Here is a 24,865-nt window from a genome sequence, read left to right as displayed (position 1 = left end):
GAGAGTTGTAATGAAGATCACAGGGATACCATCTTGATCATGAGGGTTTGGAAAATATTTGACACCACAGTCTGTAGACAAGGAGTACATGGATCAGTCCCCGAGATGCTGTTTCGTCATGAGCAACACAGAGACTCCTAGCATTCAGTGGTGAGATGAAGTCACCAGGTTTCTACTCTGTCTTCCATGTCGAGACTTGTCAAAGTGTAGCTTGGCGGATTTAGTAAGATAGGTAGCTACGTATTAATTACCCTATATGCACATTAATAAGGTCACTAACAAGCAATAATTCTCCCTTAATAGGCAACGCGCTGCTGTCTGGTAGTTACATAAAAGAGGCAATGAGTTGCTCCCAATGTCAAGATAGGCCTTGAGAGATTTTGCGTGTGATTCTACCATAGACCTCGTCATAGCCCATGCTGTCCAGGCCCCTATTGGATTCTATCCATTGTTTTAAAGGTAGCAGAAGCCAAAGTTGGAGATGTTAGACTAAACAGTGCAGCAGATGTGGCAGAAGATCTGAAGTGGAAGACATTGCTGTGACACAGCTGAGCTGACAGGATGGTGTAATTCCAATTCAGGAGACGGAGTCTCAATGACAGCCCACACACTTAGTTTGGAAGCTTTAAGTCTGTTTACAGCCTGCAGGGACAATAATTCAACTCCAGGAGAAAGAAACTAACTGAATCAGTTTTGTAGAAGCAAAACTTGTATCAGCTGATCATGATCCGAGTGTAGCTGGCAGCAATCATGGTCAAAAATGCAGCTATCCCCATTGTAAAAAAAAAACAACCTCAGTTGTATAGAAAGCATGGAGAGATCTAAAACTATTTACAAAATAAAAACAGCAGTTTGTCCAAAGTTATACTTTCATTTTCTTTCTGTACAAAGTATCATTTTAAACAATTGCTTATCGTCAAAAAAAGACAACAACCATATTAAGATCCAAGATAGAGCTGCCCAGGAGCTAATCCACTTTTTCCACTTTCTTTTATATCCCAAAAACTATTCTTCCTATAATAAAAGGCCAAATACAGGTCATTAATCGACACACAACTCTCTACCAAGAGGACTAGCAAGTTATAATAGCAAGTCATCACTCCTATGGGTATCATTCCAATATTCAGAGACAAGGGTTAAATGAATTTCTTTGAAGGTGCAAAACCTGTCGTCAAGACATGCAGATTGCTTAATGAAGTTAAGCAGTCAACTGATATACCCTGAATAGCGATAATAGAATTGTTGCGCTAATGGAATTTCAGGATAGTCAGAAAAAAGTTGTCTGGAATAAATATCAGCCATGAGTAAGACAAATTCCTCACGGTACTCTGTTTTCTAACATCTAAGTACAAGCTAATTATTCCAAACTAAACAAAGTTGTATTTTTCAGCTGGTTTGATGTCACCCAGCAGTCATTGTCAAAACAAAATTGACTTTTTGAACAGGGTATTTATATACAAATACCCAAGATGCAAGTTCTTTTATTGATTGCAATACCTGGACAGATTTCTATTCTTATGTAATCCCCAATATATTTTTGTAAAGCAGATGAGAATACATACCTGTATATTAAAACAGAAATCAAAAACAATAATATACTCATAGAACAAACTTTGAGCTTCATCCCTAGTGCAATGTAGTGTTAAAGAAGCAAGATGCTGAGACTGAATTTGTTATCTCTGACTGAAAATAGCAGAGCAATACATCTGATCAATTTCACAACACTGCAAGTTAAATGACTGAAACTTAATAGAATTTCAAATAAGTGGAATGAACAACCCTTATCCTGTTTACATAATAAACAATTTAAAATACATCAACAATCCCTCTGATCAGCTGTGAATTAGGGCAAAGTTAGTTGTAGCAATAAACCAGAGAGACCAAAAGGTAACAGAGTTGAACTTCCAGCTTCAATGAGTTAGTCAATCACCACCAGTGAGAAGTGCTTTTATAATTGGTGAGAATGCACCTCGAATTAATGAAGTCAACAGTCCTATTCCTGATCACCACCCAATGTCAGTGCCGGAACGTGGCTTTTAGATAAATTGTGATAGTTTACCTGGTCACACAGCCTGTCCCTATTCACAATATCTAGAATCGTGACTAGGCTACTTGAAGACTCTGTAACTGTACCCTAGCAACAGCCAGAATCTTTAGAGAACAGATGGTGAGGAAGAAAGCTGGTAGAACTACATTTACAACAATTCACTTGGACAATCTCTCTTACTCCATCATCATCCATAAAAAAATCTTAAAAGTGAAAAATCAAAGCATAACACAAACTCATAGGCTTCGACCACTTTAAAACTTGTTATCAGCAAATAAGACATAGGAGTGGAAGTAAGGCCATTCGGCCCATTGAGTCCACTCTGCAAAATGCACCAAATAAACTCAAGAATCACCAAACTCTTCAAAGCCCAGAAGGAAGAATTGAAGTAAACCATACAACCTTAACGGGAACTGCCTCCTCCCTAAGATTGTTCTGCCATTCTTTTACAGCTGTATATCAATGCATTTTGCTTTCAAAACAAAACCATTCAAACCATTTATTGACAGAGCAAATAGGGGATATATCAAAATTCACAGAATGGTTACATTCCAAGAAGTAAGAACAATTCTAAGGGCAGGACCCACTTTCTGTCATTAATTAAAAAGTTAAAGATAGCATCAAAGCTAACAAGAAAGCATAGAATTAAATAAAGGATGGTAGCAAGTCAGAAAACTGGATAGAATATAAAACAAATCAACAGGGCGTGATTAAAGATTGATAAGGAGACAAAAAGCACAAGAGAAATTTAGCTAGAAACATAAAAACAGATACTATCAGTTTCTATAGGACACAAAGAGATTACAGAGGAATATAGATAGGTTAAAAGAGTGGGGCAAAAATCTGGCACATGGAATATAATGCAGGAAAATGTAAAGCTACCCGTTTTAGCAGAAACAATAGGAAAGTATAAAATCTAAATGATAAGAATCGCAGATTTCTGAAATGCAGAGGAATTTGGGTGTCCTAGCACATGAAGTGCAAAAGGTTAAGTATAGCAAGTAATTAGGAAAGCTAATGGAATATTTATTTATTGCAAGGGAAATTGAATGCAAAAATATGGAAGTTATGCTTCAGATAATGCAGAGCTGTTGGGAGACCACATTGTGTACAATACAGACTCCTTATGTGAAGAAGGTCATAAATATATTGGAAACAGTTCAGAGGTTCATTAGACTAATACTCTGAATGAGTAGGTTGTCCTATAAGGAAAGGTTGAACAGGCTAGTTTGGTATCCGTTGGAGTAAGGGGCAACTCGATCTAAATATATTAGACCCTGTGGGGTGTTGATAGGGTAGATGTGAAAATAATTCTTGTGGAAGATTTCAGAATCAGAGGTCACAGTTTATAAGTAGGGGGATATTCACTTAAGACCAAGAAGAGGAAAACAATTCACGGAGGGTCATGACTCTTTGTTTCCATTGCCATTTGAGGAAGACAGTTCTAGAGACTTTGAATATTTTTAAGGCATAGGTCAATTGATTGTAGATAGGGATGGCATGAAAGATTGTCAGGGATATGTGAATTAAATCAGATCAGCATGATCGTTTTGAATAATGGAGCAAAGCTCAAGAAGCCAAGTTGCCTGCTCCACATTCATAAGTCTAGTCCATTCCTCAATTCCATTTACTTCGATTTAAGTACCTGACCACAGCTACCAATCCCAATCTTAGAAATTTTTTAACCCAGCATCCAGACTCTTTTGGAAGTGAGTTCCAGCTTCTCATAATTTTTATAGAGAAAGGGGTTTCCTGACTTCAATCCAACTGATTAACCATGAATTTCAGTGTGTTCTGATCCCCCTAACAGAGAACATAACCCTGGCACAGAGAATCCATCATTTTAAACATATCAATTAGATCAACCACTCAATCTCTTAAATTCAAGGGAACCAAAGATAAGTTATGGCAGTCTCGTCATTCAACTCTTTAAGCATTTGTATAATTCAGGAGAATCTATGCTACATCCCTACAGGGACCAGAATCATTCCTGATGTACAATGTTCCAGTTGGGATTTCAGCAAAGCTCTGTACAACTGAATCTTCATTTCCACAACTATGTAATCTATTCCCCTTGAGATAGGGGCCAACATTCCATTAGCCTTTTATCTATTCACTGAGATTTTAATGATTTTGAAACATAGATACCCTTTGTTCCTCCAAAGCTCCTAGTCACTCCCATTAAGAAAAGATTGAGTTGATTTGATTTCCTGATCTGATTTTCTCAAATCTGAAATGGATGGTTTTATAATTCCTTGCATTGCATTTCATCTGCCATTGTTTTGCTCGCTCACTCAGTCTATGGTTCCATTAACACAATTTACTTTGCTTGAGTTAGTATTATCTGTGAGCTTAAATATACAACTCCCTAAAATAAAACAAAGAACTGAAGATCTGAAACAAACAAGAACAGAAATTGTTGAGAAAACATCTGTGAAGAAAATACAGAGTTAATGATTTGAGGCCAGTTCCAAAGAAGTGGAATGGATTTGAAATATTGCCACCACTTTGTCTTCACAAATGTTGCCAGATTTACTGAGGTTTTCCAGCAATTTCTGTTGCTTGCATATAACTCCCTACTCCTTTATCCAGTAAGTATACAACAACTAATACCTGTGGCATAAATACAAGATACTGGGAAACAGCACTTGTCAATTACCCCTATTCCATTGGTTATTACTCTGTCCTCAACCAATTAACAAACCGCCTCAGGCGACTGACTGTGTGGAATTTGCACATTCTCCCCGTGTCCTGCGTGGGTTTCCTCCAGGTGCTCCGGTTTCCTCCCACAGTCCAAAGATGTGCGGGTCAGGTGAATTGGCCATGGTAAATTACACCGTAGTGGTAGGTAAGGGGCAAATGTAGGGGTATGGGTGGGTTTCGCTTCGGCGGGTCGGTGTGGACTTGTTGGGCCGAAGGGCCTGTTTCCACACTGTAAGTAATCTAATCTAATCTAACCCACTGAACGTGCCCCTGAATACAGGGCCTCTCCTTACAGTTGACAGGAATTTTGGAAAGAAAGTGAGGACTACAGATGCTGGAGATCAGAGCTGAAAATGTGTTGCTGAAAAAGCGCAGCAGGTCAGGCAGCATCCAAAGAGCAGGAGAATCGACGTTTCAGGCATGATCCCTTCTTCGGGAATCAGGAATTTTGGAAGTTAAGATAGGAAAGGGAGAGAAGCTTCTGCATATATATCCATAATTGCTGGACAGGCCACACAGAGCAAGTATTATGAAAGCCATCAACAGAAACTGTCAGAGCTGTATACCTTGCCTGCTATCCAAAATGAGTTAGTATCAGTGTACTATGCCATTTTGCCTGTGGGTAACTTTCCCTTTTCATTGGAAAGTAGGAATGTAACTGTATCTTGTTGGGATTTCCAGAATCCACTGTACTTGATTGACCGTTTATGATGCATGTGAAAGTCATATTAATCTGACTAATATATCACTGAAGTAATTTAGAGGAATCATTAAACAACTTTGAAATTTGCTGAATCAATCTCTATTGAGCAGCATAGCTGGGTTATTGTACAAGTCAACTCTGAAGTGATTTAATCTTAATTATAGAGCAAGAAAGTTAGAGTCAGATGCAAATCTATTTCTGTCATTTACCAACGTTTCCATTACTAGTTCATCATGCTTACTTCACCTTGCCTTGTTTAACTGGGAACTAAACTTAAAGATTACGTTTTGTGTCATTTCCTATCGCTGTTTAATCGTTCACCATGATGCGACAAGTGTCTATTGTTACACATGATGCATCCTGCAAAATATCTGTACCAACACAGCTGGGAAACACATGCAGTGCCAAATTCACGCTCAAATCCTGCCTAGGTCAAAGGTCACATATTAGACCATACAATCATAAGATCAAGGATGAGATTTAGGCCATTTGGCCCATTAAGTCTGCACCAACAATCGATCATAGCTGATATGTTTCTCAACCCCATATCCTGCCTTGTCCTTATAACTTTTGATCTCCTTACCAATCAAGAAAATATCTTGCTCTTAAAAACATACTCAATGATTTGGTTTCCGTGCCCCTTAGCGGCAATGAGTTCTACATTCTCTGGCTGAAGAAATTCCACCTCAGCACAGTTTTAAAGGGTTGCCCCTTTTCTCTGAGGCTGTGCCTACTGATGCTTCTATACTACATTTAATTTATTCATTTATTTAAGGAATAAATAAAGCAAAATTAATTCATTAATCAGGAAAAGAGCATGGAATAAATTCATTCGACACATGAACCTGAATTAGAATCTGTGCACCACTAGACAAGTTTGAAGCACTAAGAAAAACAGAGTGCTGTTCATTGATTGTTTGGTCTTCTGGTTTCAATATCTTTGAAAAATTTGCAGACAAAAAGAAATACAATCCTAGTGTTGTGACACAGAACTTCGGAAAAGGAAATCTGTTTAACGCTCATAAACCTTAATCCAAAAGCCTGATTTGAGACAAGAGACGGTGTTTTACATTTTAAACTACGTAATTATATCACAACGTTGTAAGATAACTGACCTTGTAAGGTCACTCACAATCACAGTGATGTCATGTGTTCTTTCAGTAAGACTTCAAATCTGAAAACTCAATGTCAAAATGGTCGACTTCTAAAACCGTAAACACTTCTTCAAAGCAATCTAGAAATCAATGGATGTTTTAGTAATAGCTCTTTGCCAGTGATGCCAAAAATAAAGTTACTGAGTTGCCCTTTTGAAACAACTTTTAAAATGATGAGAGGACTTTTTACACATTGTGGAGTCTGTAGACTGAAGCAGACAGTGGGGCAGCAAATGGGGCAGCAAATGGGGCAAAAGAGAACCACAGGAGGGGAAGAGAAGGAATGCAGGAGGTGGGGTGAGAACAAAGAAGAGGGGAATAACAAGAAATGGGGGAATGGGGGATAACGAGGAAGAATGAGGAAGTACACAGAGAAGGTTGGAAACAGGGAACTGGGAAACAGAGAATGGTGGGGGGTGGAAAACATGGGGGAACTGGGAATGGGAGGGGCAGGGAACACAGCAGGAAGGGAAATAGAATCCAGGTGTATTGGCTGCAACTTGACAAATACTCAATGTAATGACAAAGGCAAAAGCTCATGTCCCCACTCTATGCTGATACTGCCCATCACTGGGCCCAATATAGTGCATAGGTGCCACATAACCTCTGGCTCCTTCTAAGTAGACCACTTTCTCAATCAGTCCCCTCCCCAGCTCATTCCCAGACAAGTAACACCGAGCCATCCTCATTCTCAGTGTAAAGGTGGTAGAACGCTGTGACCAACCCTGACTATGAGCTTGATCCTGGGGACAGCAGCAGAAGTGTGAGCATGTTGGGGAGGGGGACTGAGGATAGTAAAGGTTAGGGTGATGGGTAAGAGGGATGGAGGTAAAGGACTGGAAGTGGGAGTTGGAAGTGAAAGTTGTAGGTGAGGATTGTGATGTAGAGAGAACAAGGGGACGTGGGGTCTGGGTTTGAATTAAAACAGGAAAAGTGTGGGTTGAGTCAGAATGGAAAGGGCTGGTGGTATAGCAGCAGCAGGAAGAAAGGATGATGAAGTGGGAGCATTTGTGGAGAGAGGACTGGCCGGGCAAGCTCTCTGGTTAGTGGGGGGCGCCTGGGCAGCAAGGGGGCAAAGGACAGTGACGGGGCATTGGGAAGTGGGAGCAACAGGTACTTGGTGGCAACGGTCAGGGGGGCAGTGAGCGGACGATAGGTAGTGGGAAGGCACTGGGGCTAATGCATAGTGGAGGAAATAGGTCAATTGCAGTAGGGATGGAGGCAATAAACAGCATACAGTGAGGGCACTATGGTGAGAATGGGCAGAGTAATAAATCGTGAGGGGGTCAATGGACAGTGAAGGGAAAACTGCAATGTGCAGTGGGTGGAGGGGACGAATGGGCAGTGGTGGCGATAAGTGGTCAGTGAAGGGTCAACAGGCAGTTGGGTGTCATGGATAATGAATATGCAATGGGGAGGGAGGGCAGTTTCGCTGGGTGGGAGTGTAGGTGGGAGGGAGAGGGGTCACTCCCCATCCCCACCCCCACCCCTGTCCAGCCGGCTCGGTACCTCTCGCTCTCTGTCTCTGATCGCCGCCAAGTTAGAGCCGCCCGTCCCTGGGCGCCGCCGCCACTCTCCGCATCTCCATCACTCGCTGTTCCCGCACACGTTTCCCGTCGGCTCTCCGCAGACAGCTGGTCCACATCCAAAACACACACAACAAAACAAATAAAACGTTAAAAAAAAACTTAATCCTCCAACTAACAGCCTGTAAAGATCCGAGTTCCGGAGCCGATCTCCTCTCTCAGCTCTGCGCCCCCCTCCCCACACTCCCCGGGGCAGCAGCAGCTCCTTTCTTGCAGAGACTGGGAGATCCAAGCGGCTTCCTGGGTAGCTGCTGAAACCCTGGGCGGACGCCTTTCACTGTCCGGGCTTGCTATCACTGGATGGGAATAGAAGGGGGGTGGGGTGGGGGTGGAAGGAGGAGGAGAGCAGCTTCCTCCTCCTCCACAAACAAACAGATGGAGTTAGACACACACCGAGAGAGAGGACTGTGAGGGGGGTGGGGGGAGAAGAGGAGCCTCGCTTGGTCCGGCTTTGCCTGCGATCGAGCTGCGCTCCGCGGGCGGAGTCTGCTCCAAACCAATGACACAGCCCCACATGGACAGCCGCGCCTTCAGCGCTTCCCCACTCTCTCCAGCCGCTCTCCTTTCACACTCAGTCTGACAGCGGAAGGGGAGAGCTCCCTTCATCCAAATCTCACTCACACACACAGAGAGCGGCAGCACCGCCTACAAACCCTCAACTTTCCAACTGCGGCGTTTCCATTTGACAAAAGAAAGAAACAACAGTGCAATCGCTCTCAAATCTACATAATGAAATACTTGCACTCTTTTCTTGTTTGCCATTTTCAGTCTTAAAAAAACAACATCCAATGCAAGTGAGGAGGCCTTAACTTTTATTTTGGTGTTTGCTACTGCTACATGACAATGCCTGACCCCTACTCAATTAAAACATAGACAGTTTCATTAAACGTACCTGAGCAAGACTGCAGTCATATTTTAATTTTATCGAATTGAATATTGATTAAAAATACTCATCCATCCCGAAATCAAGTTACAGAGATGGGCCTTTTTAAAAAGGTAATTTAAATTAAAACGCTTACTGTTATGTTAAGTTTTAAAGCAAAAAGTTCCGGCTTGTATTGAGCAGGATTGTTCGCATTTCTGCTCGTCTATGACGATGGGCTCATTGATTTGAACGTTGGAGTGTGAGCGTGAGATGAAGAAATGTCTGTTCCATTATAGTTATTTCATTGGTGGTTTCAGGTTTAATCTATTTACATCACTTACAGCGTGTAGCTTTTTTTTATGCATGTGGGTCAAACTGCGCTGAGCTTCGGTGTCAAGCAAATCGAATGGCTCAACAGGCCAATTATCCTTTCACTCTTGCAACTAGCATGAGGTGTCACCTCAGACATCAGAAGTATAAAAAACGAAGAGAAAGAAAATCACTAATTTCCCCTGACTTTGATAAATTGGCATCTCTGCATGGGCAGGAGCCAAGGATTTTACAAGTAGCTACTAAATTACAGAAACTTCAAGATTCTTGGCTAACCTCAAGCTATTTAGATCACTTCCTCCACGTGAAAGAGAAACACTAGTTACCCAGATATAAAGCAAAACAAAGTAACCCTGCTTCACCATCTACTTTCCTCACACTACACAAGAGATCAGCACCAGTTATTATGTTTTGTGATAGACCAGAGCTAATTTCAAATAACTCCAAGAATTCCTTGGATTTCAAAAGCTTGTTTAGGCCACTGCTATATTTGGCAAATAACCATTACATTTCTGGTGTCCATCACATGAATGGTGATCAGCTTGAATGGAATACAGTAATATTAATTTGAAATCCCTACTGACTGAAAATAGACTATGTAGTTAACTAATTTATTCCAGATGAATAAATATCACCAACATTAATTCAGGACTTATTTTTAGATTTTTTTAAAAAGCCCAGGAACAATTAATGGCATGCAGAAATGAATTGTTTTGACAAAATTTAACCTGATACTGACATAGAAGATTGTATGTGACAGACTTTTGCTGCTTTTCAGGCACAAGCAGTGAAGTATTGGAATTCCTCCAAATGTCATGAGACAGCAGGAGAATACATGGAAATTCTTCTAAAATGTCTTCACTTACTGTGGAATTCTCACAAAATGCTTTTTGATACTTCCCAGCAGCATCAGCGGTGCTCCATAATCAGGTAGCAGACTGAGGGATGCAATTATTCCCATCCTCAGCACAATTTCACAGAGCACTCCTTCTGTTGCTTAAATAAAAAGATTAAATTCTCTGAACAGAGCCAAATGAGTACAGGTAATAAACATGGCCAGGACTCGCAGTAACTTCCTCCTGTTTGGGACAACTGAAGAATCAATCAAGCTGCCAAAATTATCTTTCATTTACCGAAGTCTTAAGTGGCACTCTGTTTGCTGAGGGCAAGCCCATTTACTTTATAAAACATTGGCTTGTTGATTTTAATATTATATATTAACCTGAAACTGACAGGGACAATGGGTGTAGAACATAAATTCTTCAATCTACCCCTACAAGCAGGAATCAACAAATATTAATGAATTCCCAACAAATCTGCAAAGTTATATTTTAGTTTCAACTTCAGAGACCATGCTGCTGCACAATTCTCTGTTTCACAGTTAAAAATCACACAAAACCAGTATATAGTCCAACAGGTTTATTCAGAAGCACTAGCTTTCAGAGCACTGCTCCTTCATCAGGTGGTTGTGGAATATATAATCATAGGATGCAGAATTTAAAGCAAAGGTTTACAGTGTGATGTAACTAAAATCACCACATTTTTGTATGGTACCAATTTTCTCCAAAGTAGCAAAGTTAGGGAAGAAATTGCAGGGCCCCCAGCAGAAATATTTGTATCATCTTTAACCACAAGTAAGGTGCCGGGTAGTGGAGGGTGACTAATGCTCTGCCTTTATTTAAGAAAGCTGACATTGGTGATGGATAAGTTGTTCGATGTGATTCTGAAAGATAGGATTTAAATGCATTTAGAGAAGCAAGGAATGATTAGGGATAGTCAACATGGTGTTGAGCAAGAGAAATTGTGTCTCACAAACTTAATTGAGTTTTTTGAGGAAGTAATCAAAAATATTGATGAGGGTAGAGCGGTAGACATTGTTTATATGGACTTCAGTAAAGCTTTTGACAAGGTTTTTTATGGTAGACTAATTAATAAAGTTCGATCAACATGGACGTCAGAATGTGCTTGCCAATGGGATACTACATTGGCTTGATGGTAGGGGACAAAGGGTGATGGTGAAGGGTTGTTTTTTGGACTGGAAGCCCAGTGACCAGCTGTATTCCACAGGGATCAGTATTGGGGCCACTTTTGATTTTCATTTATGTGAACAAGTTGGATGAGAATAGAGGAGGTATGCTTAGTAAGTTTGTGAATGACTCCAATGTTGGTGGTATGATGGACAGTGAAGAAGGTTATTGAAGATTACAAAGAGACCTTGATTAATTGGGTCAGTGGGCTGTGGAGTGGCAGATGGAGTTTAATTTGGATAAATGCAAGATATTGCATTTTGGTAAAACAAACAAGGGCAGGACTTATACAATTAATGGTAAGGCCTTGGGTAGTGTTGTAGAACAGAGAGACCTAAAGGTTCAGATACATAATTCTTTGAAATTTGAATCTCAGGTAGACATGATGGTTAGCACACTTGCTCTCATTGCTTAGACCATTGAGTATAGGAGAGATACCCCTGCTCCACCTCACACCAGACAAGTGATTTGATTTCATTAGTTATGTTATTGCATCAGGTCTGGAATGCACATCAGTATCATTTCACAAGGTTAACAGAGAGATTGAAGGGTGCAAGTTCATAGTTCCTTGAAAGTGGCATTCACATGTAGCTGGGGTAATGATGACGGTGTTTGGCATGCTTGCCTTCATTGGTCAGAGCATTGAAAATAGGAATTGAAACATCATGTTATCGCTGTATAAGGTCACTTTTGGAATATTGCATACAATTCTGGTTGAAAATATGTTGCTGGAAAAGCGCAGCAGGTCAGGCAGCATCCAAGGAGCAGGAGAATCGCGTTTCGGGCATGAGACCTTCTTCATTCCCGAAGATGGGCTCATGCCCGAAACACAGATTCTTCTGCTCCTTGGATGCTGCCAGACCTGCTGCGCTTTTCCAGCAACACATTTTCAACTCTGATCTCCAGCATCTGCAGTCCTCACTTTCTCCTATATAATTCTGGTTGCCTTGTTTTAGGAAGGATGTTGTTAAACTAGAAACGGTGCAGAAAACAATTTACAGGAATGTTCCCAGGACTGGAGGGGTTGAGTTATCAGGAGAGACTGACACTTTTTTCCCTGGAGCATAAGAGGTTGAGGGGTGATCTTGTAGAGATTTATAAAATCATGAGGGGCATAGCTAAGTTGAATGGCAAAGAGATTTTCTCTAGGATGGGAGAGTTCAAGACTAGGGAGCATATTTTTAAGGTGAGCGGAGAAAGATTTAAAAAGACTTGAGGGGCAATTTTTTACTCTGGGAGTGGTTCTTATGTGGATGAACTGCCAGAGGAAATAACAGATGTAGGTACAGTTACAACATTTAAAAGACATTTGGCTAAGTACATGAATAGGAAAGGTTTGGGAAAATAAGGGTCAAATGGCAGGAAAGTGGGAGTAGTTTAGTTTGGGAACATGGTTGGCATGGACTACACGAACCAAAGGGTCTGTTTCCATGCTGCTCGGTTCTATGACTATGGCTCTATTACACGGTATTTCCCTCAGTCAGTGTCAAACAGGCCAATTCTGAATATCATTTGTACTTATTGGTTGTAGACTTTCTTTCAGGCTCCAGTTCTCAGCTTGGGAAAGGAATTCCCAGTTTGTGACATGTTTATGGTTGAAGAAAATGTCATTCCAATGTCCAATAAACTACAATTTCAGCTAACACAATAAGATGGCAAGATGCAACTCTGGAGATTTATTAAACAAAATTTGACAAAACACAACACTGAAGATATGCATTCACACATCTCCTTTAGATTTGTAATACAAATCCTCAAATTAGCAACTAGCTTTTTAAAAATGATGGAGGAATATTCTGGAAGGAATATTTTTCCAACCATTAATTTTCATTGAGTATAGCATTGCAGAAACCACAAACAACAATAATAATAATCAATAAAACAATAAAGCTATTTCTTTCTGTTTGGTTCCATTTCTGAAATCTGATCCCTTTAAACTGCAGTAATAATGCAGAAAAGATAAGAACAAAGTCAAATTTTATCTGTTAGTACATTGTTTAGGCAGATAAACTCATGTAACATTTTACAATAGTGCAATCAAATATAAAGTATTTTAATCCAGTTTACACCTGAAGCAGAGCTTAACAATAAATGATTTTAAAATGACTGGATGACGATTGAATACTATAACTAATGTACTACCCAAGACCATGGGTCGAACCATTATCAGATGTATCATTTTGTGACAGGAACAGTCAGTTAAGGCAGTACTAGTGTAACGAAGGCATAGAATATGCAAAGCTCACAACTCAGGGAATGGGTTTATTTTGTCAGCTACCTGCCTGGTAAAAGAGCCTCAAACCCAGAAAAGAGATTGTGACTAAAATGTGCCATCTGGGATGTAAAACCCTGCAGGGACAGTTAACCATCTGCTACCAGTCACAATGAAGGTCAACACTGCTCTCAACTTTGAGGCCATGTTCAAATTACAAGCACCACAGAATCATGATGAGAATCAGTCCCTTGATTTGAATGGTGTCAGACCATCTGGGGCCTGAAAACCCTTGTGAGGTCTTCCTGGCGCTTATGTGATTGCCATTTCAGTTGGAACTCTAGCACAATACCCTGCCATAGTTTACCATGGGGGCATCTTTCCCTTCATGGAAGTGGGCAGGTAAAATCCCATGTTCTGTGCAACAGAATATATGGTGCATGCTCACTACTGAGGGTGACAAGGAAGTGGTGGGTGGAGTGGGGGGAAGGGAGAATGTTTGAAATTGCCAGTACCAAATAAGTCATCATCATTATATATGTAAAAGGTCAAACAGTTTTTTTTTCAAGTCTCTTCTGGATCCTAGAAAATCCCTGAGGTCTATACTCTCCAAGCCCCCAACTCACAGACCCATCACTTGATGGGGCTGTTTTTACCTTCTTAAAGTTTCATCCCACAGGCTGCAATGCCATCAGATTCAGACTTGGTCCTATCCAACCCTTCACCCAAGGTTCCAAACCCCAGGTGAAACGTTTCTTGTTAGGAGTGAAGCAACACTCAGTTCCTTCCAGTTCATAACAGAAGATCCCAGAAAGGATGCAATCAGCCTTTGTCATTTCTGGTAGGTTCCGTCAAAGTTATCGTAGAAAACTGCCAAAACCCTAAGGATGTTTGTGTCTCCAAGTTGTTTTCTCTGATTAAACATTAATTCATTTTATAATAGTTTTCAATTTGTTGTAATTGACCAACTGATGGGTTGGGTGAATAAAATGCCTCTCAGCATTTTTAGTGCCAGAAGTGCGTTTGATTTGAACTATAGTGGTTTAACACGTTTAGAAGCTACTAAAACTTCTGCAGAGTCACATTGCGATGCCAAACCACTACTAATTTAAATGCCAACCAGCTGTTTCTATGCTACTGAAAGCATCCCATTGCTGGAGAGCATGCCCTCATTATGCCCATTGATTTGTCAGAGCAGTGTATATATCCCATGCAATTGATAAGGATGATAGAACATCATCTCAAAGACACCTGCTCCATCATCAGTCCTTCCTACTGTTATCTTTTTGTCTCCAATATTCAGTCCATATATTGCTGTCTGAAAATCACTAATTTTTTTTTATTCATTCATGGGATGAGGGTATCAAGTTGCTAGGCCAGCATGTATTGCCCATCCCTAATTGCCCAGAGGGCAGTTAAGAGTCAAACACATTGTTGTGGGTCTGGAGTCATGTGTAGGCCAGACCAGGTTAGGCTGGCAGTTTCCTTCCCTGAAAGACGTTAGTGAACCAGATGGGTTTTTCCAACAAAAACAATGGATTCATGGTAATCATTAGACTCCTATGCCCAGATTTTCATTGAATTTAAATTCCATCATCTGCCACAGCAGATTTGAACCTGGGTCCCCAGAAGATGACCTGGGTCTCTGGATTAACAGTCCAGCAATAATATCAATAATACCACTAGGCCATCATCTCCTCATGATTGATTTTCATTGTGTTTTTAACCATTTTAATGCCTGCTTTAATGGTTACTGCCAACATGGCAGGTATTTTTCATTTCTTCTTCCCAATCGCTGCATTGCTTTTTTTATGTTCCTACATGAACCTACTGGGAGGACCTTTATCAGAGTGCTATTGTTCTCAATGGTGGGGCTGGAAGTGTGTGCGTCTTCTACCCTCTTCCTTTTTCCCAGTTTCCCACAGGATTATACTTAAACTTTAAAGTGCTGATGGTGTACATGGAAACTATGTGCGATTCTGCTGTAGGACAAGCTTTTCATCTGTAACACATCATCATTTAACATTGCTGCAACTATAAATGGGCCATAAAAGAGCTTTCTGACTCGACAAGGAGAATCTGCATCATGGGCAAAACTTTCCTGCCCAACTCATTAACAAGTGTTTTTGAAATTGATATTGCACTTATAAAGATTTCCTGTTAATTATTGACACTAGTTTAGTCAGAGAGCTAAATGTACTACTACAGCTTGTGATTGGTAGAATGATGGTCACAGGGGAGTTTTGGACATTTGCTTTAACATGGAAGAAACAATGTTTTGCTTTCTTGGTCACTTTTCATTAAATCTTCATGTTTGTATCAATGTTGTATAGTAATATTTGTATCATCCAACATTTCACAAACTGGAATTTTAAACCAAACAGCAACTCTGAGTACTTGTGAGTTTCTCATCTGTTGCCAGGTTACAAAACCATAGTATTCCATGGAAAAGCAAAACACAGTTGCTTTCATGTAAGCATTAAAAACTGCACATGCAAAGTTTACTACTTACAACTGATGCCCAAGCCCTCGCAAGGACATTGACACTGAAAATGAAGGACTGGGTCAAAACAACATTAAATTTGAACAAGAGCTCTGTCCCTGATCTTGTGCTTTTAGTCCAATGCAACAACTTGCAAATTGAATTGCTGGTCTGGGGTTTCCCTGGTTGTGGGCTTCAGCACGTACACTGTCAACAAGGCTGCTTGGTCCTTAACACCAAGGAGGAAGTGAGGACTGCAGATGCTGGAGATCAGAGTTGAAAATGTGTTGCTGGAAAAGCGCAGCAGGTCAGGCAGCATCCAAGGAGCAGGAGATTTGACGTTTCGGGCATGCCTGAAGAAGGGCTCATGCCTGAAACATTGAATCTCCTGCTCCTTGGATGCTGCCTGACCTGCTGCACTTTTCCAGCAAAACATTTTCAGCCCTTAACACCAAGTAAAGTTTTCCAACTTCTTACAAGTTGTCATTTTTCTTCATTCACATCTAACCCATTAGGTTCTCAATTACAGCTCCCTAGGGTGGTGTTTAAGGCCTTGCTCTTCCCACGCTCATTCTAGATACTTTTTGATCAACATGTTCAGAAATATTATTACGCACCTCTGGAACAGGTGGGATTGGAACCAATGCCTTCTAGGCCAGAGGTAGGGACACTAGCATTACACCACAAGATCTCTGCCACACATGCTCATTCTAGATCTGTATCTTCTATCCTATTAATGTCTGAGTCATGGATCAGTTACGTGATCATAAAACATAGAACACTACAGCACAGGAACAGGCCCTTCAGCCCACCATGTCTGTGCCAACAATGATGCTGTTCAAAACGAATCCCATCTGCCTATACATGGTCCATATCACTTTATTCCTGCATGTCCAAATGCCTCTTAAATGTTACAGTTGTATGTGTTTCTTCCACCTCGCCTAGCAACACATTCCAGGTATCTACCACTCTTATGATTTCCATTCTACCACATACTGGATGATCATTCTGACAGGGTGACTCTGTTAAAACATTTGCCGAAAATATTTTATGACCAGAGGACCACAATTGTGCTTTGAAGGTTGTTAGATTTTAAACAAAACAGGTGTTAAAGTTGCTACCACTGTTGTTAGTACATCTGAGGTGATTGTTAAAGTACCGGCTCCCCTGAATAGTTGAACTTTTAACCACTAGGTTAACCAGGATTTTTGATTTATCACCAATGCCTGATCTTAGTGGGTATCGGATAACACAAATGTTACTGTACTTGCCATCTGTGCGGGTTGGGGTTGAACTTATGCATTATAAAGAAAGCTATCCGAGATCCCACTCAGTGAGAATAGCTCAGATGTTGTGGGTGAACTCAATCCCTGTAAGAACTCTGTGAGTCAGTGCCCTGAAGTGGATCAGCATGTGGACAGTACTGATCCCATCCTCTGGCCCTCTTACTTTCTTACCGAGACTGACTGTTCCCACCACCCAACATGTTACGCCCTTCCAATTTCATTCCTCCATGATCTCAAGCCCACCCTTTGTCCTTCTTAATATCCCTCTTTCACCTCTTTGTTCACCCCTATCTCAAACTTTCAATACCCACCCGCTTGCTGTTTACTCACCCCTCATGGTCCCAAGCCTCTATGCACACTGTCATTCTCCTGCTCCTCTCCCTTGTGCAATAGAGTTCAAACTGGAGAACAGCTGACCTCACACAATGGGATAAAGCTAATTGGTGCATAGCATCTTTAAATGAAGATGGACTGGGTGCCACAAGATTTTTAACTTGAAGGTACAATATAATTTTAAGAAGTTTTAACATAATAAATTTCATTTCATGCAAATGTATTACAAGAACAAATCCATCAAAGGACAATGTTATTCATGACATGCCACAAACATGCCATTCACTTAGTCCCTGCGTTTCAACCCGCCATCAGGAAATCAAAATTTTTGTTGCTATCTAACGTGTGCACACAGCACACACCATATTGCCTACTCTGGTAAGCATCATAAAATGACTCCATTAACTTGCTTAGATTTTGATGGTCATGGCACATGCATGAATACATTGATGTAACATAACTAAGCTATGGAGGATTGGGGGCTGAACCTTCTCATGTTTAGTCACATTGTTCTTTGTTTGGGTGTGGATCATAATGCCTGATTCACCATTGGCCATGTCAACTTTTCTCACTCAACCTTCTCCTCACTAATTATGCCACCAGTCTCTCTGGCACCTATCTCATCAGATTATGCAACATGGCACGTGAAAGTGCTTGCTGCAGCCAAACCTTTGTGACATTCATGCCATAGCTTCAGATTTTAAACCTCAGCTCCACAGCACATTCTGGTGATGTAATCCAGAAAGTGCCCCTCACAATGTCATCCTACATCACTATCTCATAGGAACTGGCTGGGAAAGGCAAGTTAACTGCTGTGTTTGCTCACAGCGACACGGAGGTGTTGGTGGACAGGGTAGAGGAAGGAAAGGCATTCATGGCTCGCAAAGGAGGCCCCACCACCTGAGCCAGCCAGCTTGGACCGAGATAGCAACCCAGTTCAGTATGCAGTCATAGAGTCATAGAGTCATAGAGATGTACAGCATGGAAACAGACCCTTCAGTCCAACCCGTCCATGCCGATCAGATATCCCAACCCAATCTAGTCCCACCTGCCAGCATCAGGTTTGGTCCTGGGTGAAATGCAATGCGCTGCAATGCAGGGTGAAAGGGAACAATTTCAAAACACCACAGAGATAAATATCAATATCTGAACTCCTAGTACTTCATGGTCATAAGGTCATTCACTATAACTCTACCTAGTTTGAAATAAGACAATCCACTTGAATTACTGTGGTAGGACCCACTGACAGACCATAGTCCCCCTTCAACATACTTAAGAACATGTCCCGTTTGAATTTTACACATGGTCATTTGACGGAAACAATGCAATGTGTTGGCCAAATAGGCTGTTGGAGCATGCAGTAGGTGTGATATATAAGTAGCCTGATGCTGTGCAGAAACATGTCAAAACTCTCAGGTGTTCAAGAAGAGTGGATCAGGCAAGGTGATGACCCTGTGATGGGCAGTCAGCTTCACCAAGAGGAGCTTCCATGAGAGTAAGGTTTTATTATAAGGTTATGTTTGTTCAAAGGGTAACAAATAGTGTTCACTGTTACAGGATAGCACGTCAGTGCAAACCAGTGGAGTGTATGTCCTGTGGTAAATGTGAAATTATGGACTTACTATGTATACCAGACAAACATGTCTGCAGGAAATGACATCCGTTATACAAGTTTCAGCTCCAAGTTTTGGGATTTGAGCTGCAGCTTGAGCCAATCTGTGAGGCAGAGGATTATGTATATAGGAAGCTGGTCACATTGCAGATTAGAAGTATTCAGGCAGAGCAGGAATGGGTGACTGACAGGAAGTCTACGAAAACCAGGCAGATAGTGCAGGAATCCCTTGAGATGATCGTACTTGCCTTGGCCTTCTCCTGAGTGCTGGATTCATATTAAACTATACTTTTTGAGAATTGATAATTTTTGTCAGCTTCTGCTACCTTATTTGTGAGATCGTTGATCATTTTTTGGTCAGGAAATATATTGTTACTGCCTATTAATTTTTCTTCATGTCCCTATAAGAGCATTTTCTCTCCTGACTAACAACTAGAACAACTTATCACAGACTCCTGAGGAAGATAGAGTCACCAGAGTCCTAGAGGACCACAGCACTCTTCTCTCTTTAGACATAAATGACTCATAGTGGTTTAACCCAAGGGTCACCATGCCTCAGGCAAGGGAGGAGATTGAATTGGTGACTTCAGCCAGATATGAAATTGAACCCATGCTGTTAGTTTCACTTTTCATCGCAAGCCAGATGTCCAGCCAATTGAGCTAACTGTCTGCCAGGTTCCTAAGAACAGTACTAATGACTCTCCATTCATTATAATTAATAAGGTTGGAAACTTGAAGGGAGCTTGCTTACAATGTCCTGGTAAGTACCTCAGGGGTAAGTGAGGCCTATGTGGGCTCCGATTTTGAAAACCCGGTGCTTATCTGTCCAGTTTCTTCACTTTATCGTGACATACTTTAGTTATCCTATTTACTCATTTAATCTTTATCCTGGTCATTGTGGCAGATCCCTCGAAGTGGTAGAGTTCACTCTCCGAGTGACAAACTCATCTCTGTTGCTTCCACAGTTTATTTGGAGGCTGTCAATTCCAACCACAAATCCATTTGTGATGGTCCATTACAAATAGAGTCAGTCAGACTTTACGTTGTTATAGACGTTATCTGTAAATATTTTATTTCATATTCAACAGGTGCTTTCGTAAACATTTATGGATTCATTTTGATGAGGATGCTTGTTCACTAACTTGAGAAGCATTAATAAATGATTTTTGCAAAAAATATTATGAATAGCAGCCAATTCTTAATACTATTTCAGACCAATCACCCCCAGTACATTATGGCCTGAACCCTGAATTCCAACTCTGGAGAACTATTTATTCATCTCTCTTTCTGTATCTCCACTAGTGGCCAAACTTTCAGCTTATCCTTCAACTTTTTCAAACCATTCCTCTAAGCCATTTGGTATTAGAAGTTCTCAGTCTTCCTCTGAACGCCCCTATAAACCAGGATAACAGTTAGTGCCACAATTACAGTGGTAGCAATTTGTCTCATGATTGGCCTGAGGATCATTAACCTTATTAAATGTCCTCATTTATTCTGGATGAGAAGTAATTTCCTCCAATTAGATCTTGGGAAGACTGAAGACATTGTTTTGGTTCTATTCCAAATTCCATTCCTTAGATACTGACTCCTTAATTGCCACTGGCAACAGTGTGAGGCTAAACCAGTCCCCTTACACTCTCGGTGTCACATTTGACTGCACAATGAGCTCTCAATTATATTTTTACACGATTGCCAAGACTGCCAGGATTCACCTCTGCAATATTGTCCACCTTTGCACCTGTCTCAGTTCACTACTGCTGAAGCACTTACTTATACCATTTTCCACCTGTGGACTTGATTACTGTAATGCACTTCTGGCTGATTCCACATTTTATGTTCCTTCAACACTTGAGTTCACCCAAAACACTGCTACATATGTCTTAATACACACCAGATCCAAATCACTGATCATCCCCGTTCTCAAATATATCCATTGTCTCCCAGTTAAGCAACACCTTAATTTTAAAATTCTTATTTTTTCTTTTCAAACCTTGGGTGATCTTGCCCTTTCCCTTTCTATAAACTCTTCCAATCCCAAAAACCTTCAAACACATGCATTTCTCTCATTTTGGCCTATTGAGCATCCTAATTTTTCATAACTCCACCATCAGTGACCATATCTTCATTTGCCCAGGAGCTAAGCTATGGAATTCCTTCCTTGAATGCCACCACCTCAGTTACTTACTTTCCTCATTTAAGACAGTCCTTAAATCCGACACCTTCAACTAAAATACTGGGCATTTGATCAAAATATCTATGTGTTATCTATCTATTTATGTGACGTGGTGGCACTTTTTAGTTTATAATGCGAGTGTGATATATCTCAAGACATTTTATTATATTAAAGATGCTATATAAATGTAAGTTGTTGCTGTTGCTCTTCCATCGGCAGAGCATATTATTGTGCCAAACATAAATTTGTCTTCGGAATTGTACATTTCCATAATTTTGATAAGAAGTTGTAAATTGAGATATCAAATTAATGTTTCTCTCACTTTTCAAAAAAAGGGAACTGTAGTCCTTGTTAAGTATATAAGATCTAAGTGCTCCTTTATAAAGGGTTAACAATGTGAGATGACCTGTCAAATTTAATCCTGAATACAATTTGCCATTTAATTTGTTTACTGGATGATTGAAAAATGCAACCTCACCTCTTGAGCAGCCTCTAACAACATAGCACTGAATTCCCCATTTGAGGTTTGTAAACCTAAGCCTCGACTAAGTTTGAACTTGCCATCCCATTGAACCAGGTCAGACAGAAACCTAGGCTTAGTCTATCCAATGTATAGAGAACTATGACAGAAATGTCTTACACTTCAGGTCAGGTCAAAGAAACTATTATCTACCAAATAAGATACATAACTATCAACAATTGTTGGGAAGGTTATGACACATGTTTGCTTCACAATGATGCTTGCAAAAGGGCGGCACGGTGGCACAGTGGTTAGCACTGCTGACTCACAGCGCCTGAGACCCGGGTTCAATTCCCGACTCAGGCGACAGACTGTGTGGAGTTTGCACGTTCTCCCTGTGTCTGCGTGGGTTTCCTCCGGGTGCTCCGGTTTCCTCCCACAGTCACAAAGTTGTGTGGGTCACGTGAATTGGCCATGCTAAATTGTCCGTAGTGATAGGTAAGGGGTAAATGTAGGGGTATGGGTGGGTTGCGCTTCGGCGGGTCAGTGTGGACTTGTTGGGCTGAAGGGCCTGTTTCCACACTGTAAATAATCTAATCTAATCTAAAAAAAATCATAAAAGCTCAGTCCTTCAGTCTATGAAGGCATGTTATGTTTGGATCAATCAGAGATTAATTATTAATTCTGAAATAATCACTTGACAAGGGATGCATTGAAACAATTGCTTGTTTCTATATTTTTAAAAAAATGAATAGAAACTGCTGTTACTGGAATCAGAGCTGATTCTAGCTTATGTCAACATCTTTTAAACCATTTTGGCTTGTACACTGATAAAACTACATAATGCTTGCAATATCAGAAGGAAGCTGTTCTGATCATTTAGCTGATAAAACCACTGTTCCTAAAACTGCTTTAGGATTACACCAATCCCTAATTATAACACCCACAGAAGATCTCTAGAAATCCCAAGGATGTAATGTGTATCTGCCATTTTCAAGAATTTCCTTTGTGTTAGTCATTTTTGAACATTTTCTGACAAGAAGTGATAATATGATACAGCAACGTAATCTTAAAAATCCTAATAAAACTATTTTGAAAATGTTAAAATCAGAAACATTTTGAATAGTGCAATATTTTCCAAAACATAACGCAATAATCAATTAGATTTAATGTTATGGAGACAGAGGAAGAGTTAACAAATACTTGGGGTATGTTTCTGCTCTAAATAATAAGATAAAAATTAGCCCTAGTCTTGATCTCCTAAAGCTAAATTGATTCTTAGATTAAGACATAATGTGTTTTCAAGCCACCTTTTTCAAACATCCAGTGATAAAAAGAGATTTCTGCCTATGTAGTGCCTCTCAAAGTTACAGAACATTTCAAAGTACTTTATAGACAATTAAATACTATTTGAAGTGTAGTCCATGTTGTAATGCAGTGTGCACAGTAAGGCATTTCAGAAAGCAATGTTCTAATGATCAAGTAATCTTTATGTTGGTTACGTGCCAAAGTGGTGAGGCTTCAAGCATGTAGCTCCTGTTCCTCTTACTGTCCAAGCTCACCATAAGGAATGTCAATTGAACCAAATATCCACAGCTGACAGAACCTGTAGAGCTGAACTGAATCCCATGGGAATAAAGTTTGTAAGAAGTAAAAGATTCAAGATTATACTTTTTAACCTAGAAGGAAATGTAACTTATTAAAACAAAGGTACTGCACAGAATTGCAACACGGCAGTCAAATTGACATGCTTATTAAACACTGAACTGAAGAATTATAATGGAAAAAAATGTTTCAAATCCATTTCAGGATCAAACCTGGGCTTTCCAATTTCAAACTTTCAAAAGATGGGAATGGAATAGAAATATTACTATGGAATGTAATCCTAGGGTTTTTGCTTCAATGACAATGATCATTCCTGCCTTCCACGATGAAATATGAAGAAAAAATGAAAGTGCTAATTTCTACTATAAAATTCTGCACATTTCCATACAGAACCAGTTTCTGTAAGAAGTTATTTCCTTCGCTCCTGCAATCAAAGAGTATCCGTGACCACACAAAGAAACAAACAATTTAATGTATTTTGCAGGTTTTTTTTGGAATAAAATAAAACTTGTCATTCCAAACTAATGTTAAAGGTATTACTTTCTGTTCCTATGTAGAGTTTCACAGAAAAACAGACAACATGACGGAAGACACTTATTATCACCTACGATGGATGAAGGGCTCAATTAGGGTCAATAAAGTTAAGGATGTAAATGGATAGCCAAACATGTAGCGCAGGATCCTTAAGGCACAGTACAGGAATGGGTTTAACAATGGGACTATCCATACTATATCAAAACAAAAATGGAAGGTATATCCCCATGTTGTGGGAGAATTAAGTCACAATTTTGATGGGAATGCAAGTGTTAGATTTGCCAGTAATAAAGAAAAGAAACTTGATATATGTCAAATAAGACAGAAAAAAAGTCAGAGAGTGGGAAGATAAAGAGAAAAAAGCCAAGTCAAACTATGCTGAACTACATAAAAGAAATTAATTTGAGAAACTAAAATTATTAATTCAAATAGAAAATCCTGACAAAGTAGTCAGAACATGGCTGGACTGCAATATCAATTCGTAATTAAATATCACTGAACATAAAACACAAATACAGTAGAGGAAGAAAGGGAGGATGATAATTCAGTTAATTAGAGATTTTGACCAATATCAAAGCAAAAGAACACAAGGAACCTAAACAGAGAAATGTGTAAAGAGAAGCCCTTTAAATTAAGCTGAGGAATAGCAAGTAATCAGTCATTATCACTTGAAGTATGTTATAGCATACTGATCAGTGGAAAGAAATTATGGATGAAAAATGTACTTAATTTAGAAAGAGTTTTATTCATAAT

General features: G+C 40.1%; 1 protein-coding gene across 5 annotated transcripts in view; it reads right to left on the bottom strand.

The window, feature by feature from the left end:
* ctbp2a (C-terminal binding protein 2a) overlaps positions 1-8,723 on the bottom strand; it is a 288,354-nt gene extending 279,631 nt beyond the window's left edge. For 2 of the 5 annotated variants that reach the window (XM_060842008.1, XM_060842006.1), the window contains exon 1: positions 8,117-8,722. The gene's annotated coding sequence lies outside the window, so the exon portion shown is untranslated. Of the gene's footprint in view, positions 1-8,116 lie in introns of all 5 variants that reach the window. The other 3 variants (XM_060842009.1, XM_060842012.1, XM_060842010.1) reach the window with 3 other exon arrangements.
* Positions 8,724-24,865: the final 16,142 nt, after the last annotated feature.

Source organism: Hemiscyllium ocellatum, chromosome 22, assembly GCF_020745735.1.
Source record: "Hemiscyllium ocellatum isolate sHemOce1 chromosome 22, sHemOce1.pat.X.cur, whole genome shotgun sequence".
Lineage (NCBI taxonomy): Eukaryota > Metazoa > Chordata > Chondrichthyes > Orectolobiformes > Hemiscylliidae > Hemiscyllium > Hemiscyllium ocellatum.
The sequence above is the reverse complement of the archived record's forward strand: the minus strand, read 5'-3'. Positions and strand labels throughout refer to the sequence as shown.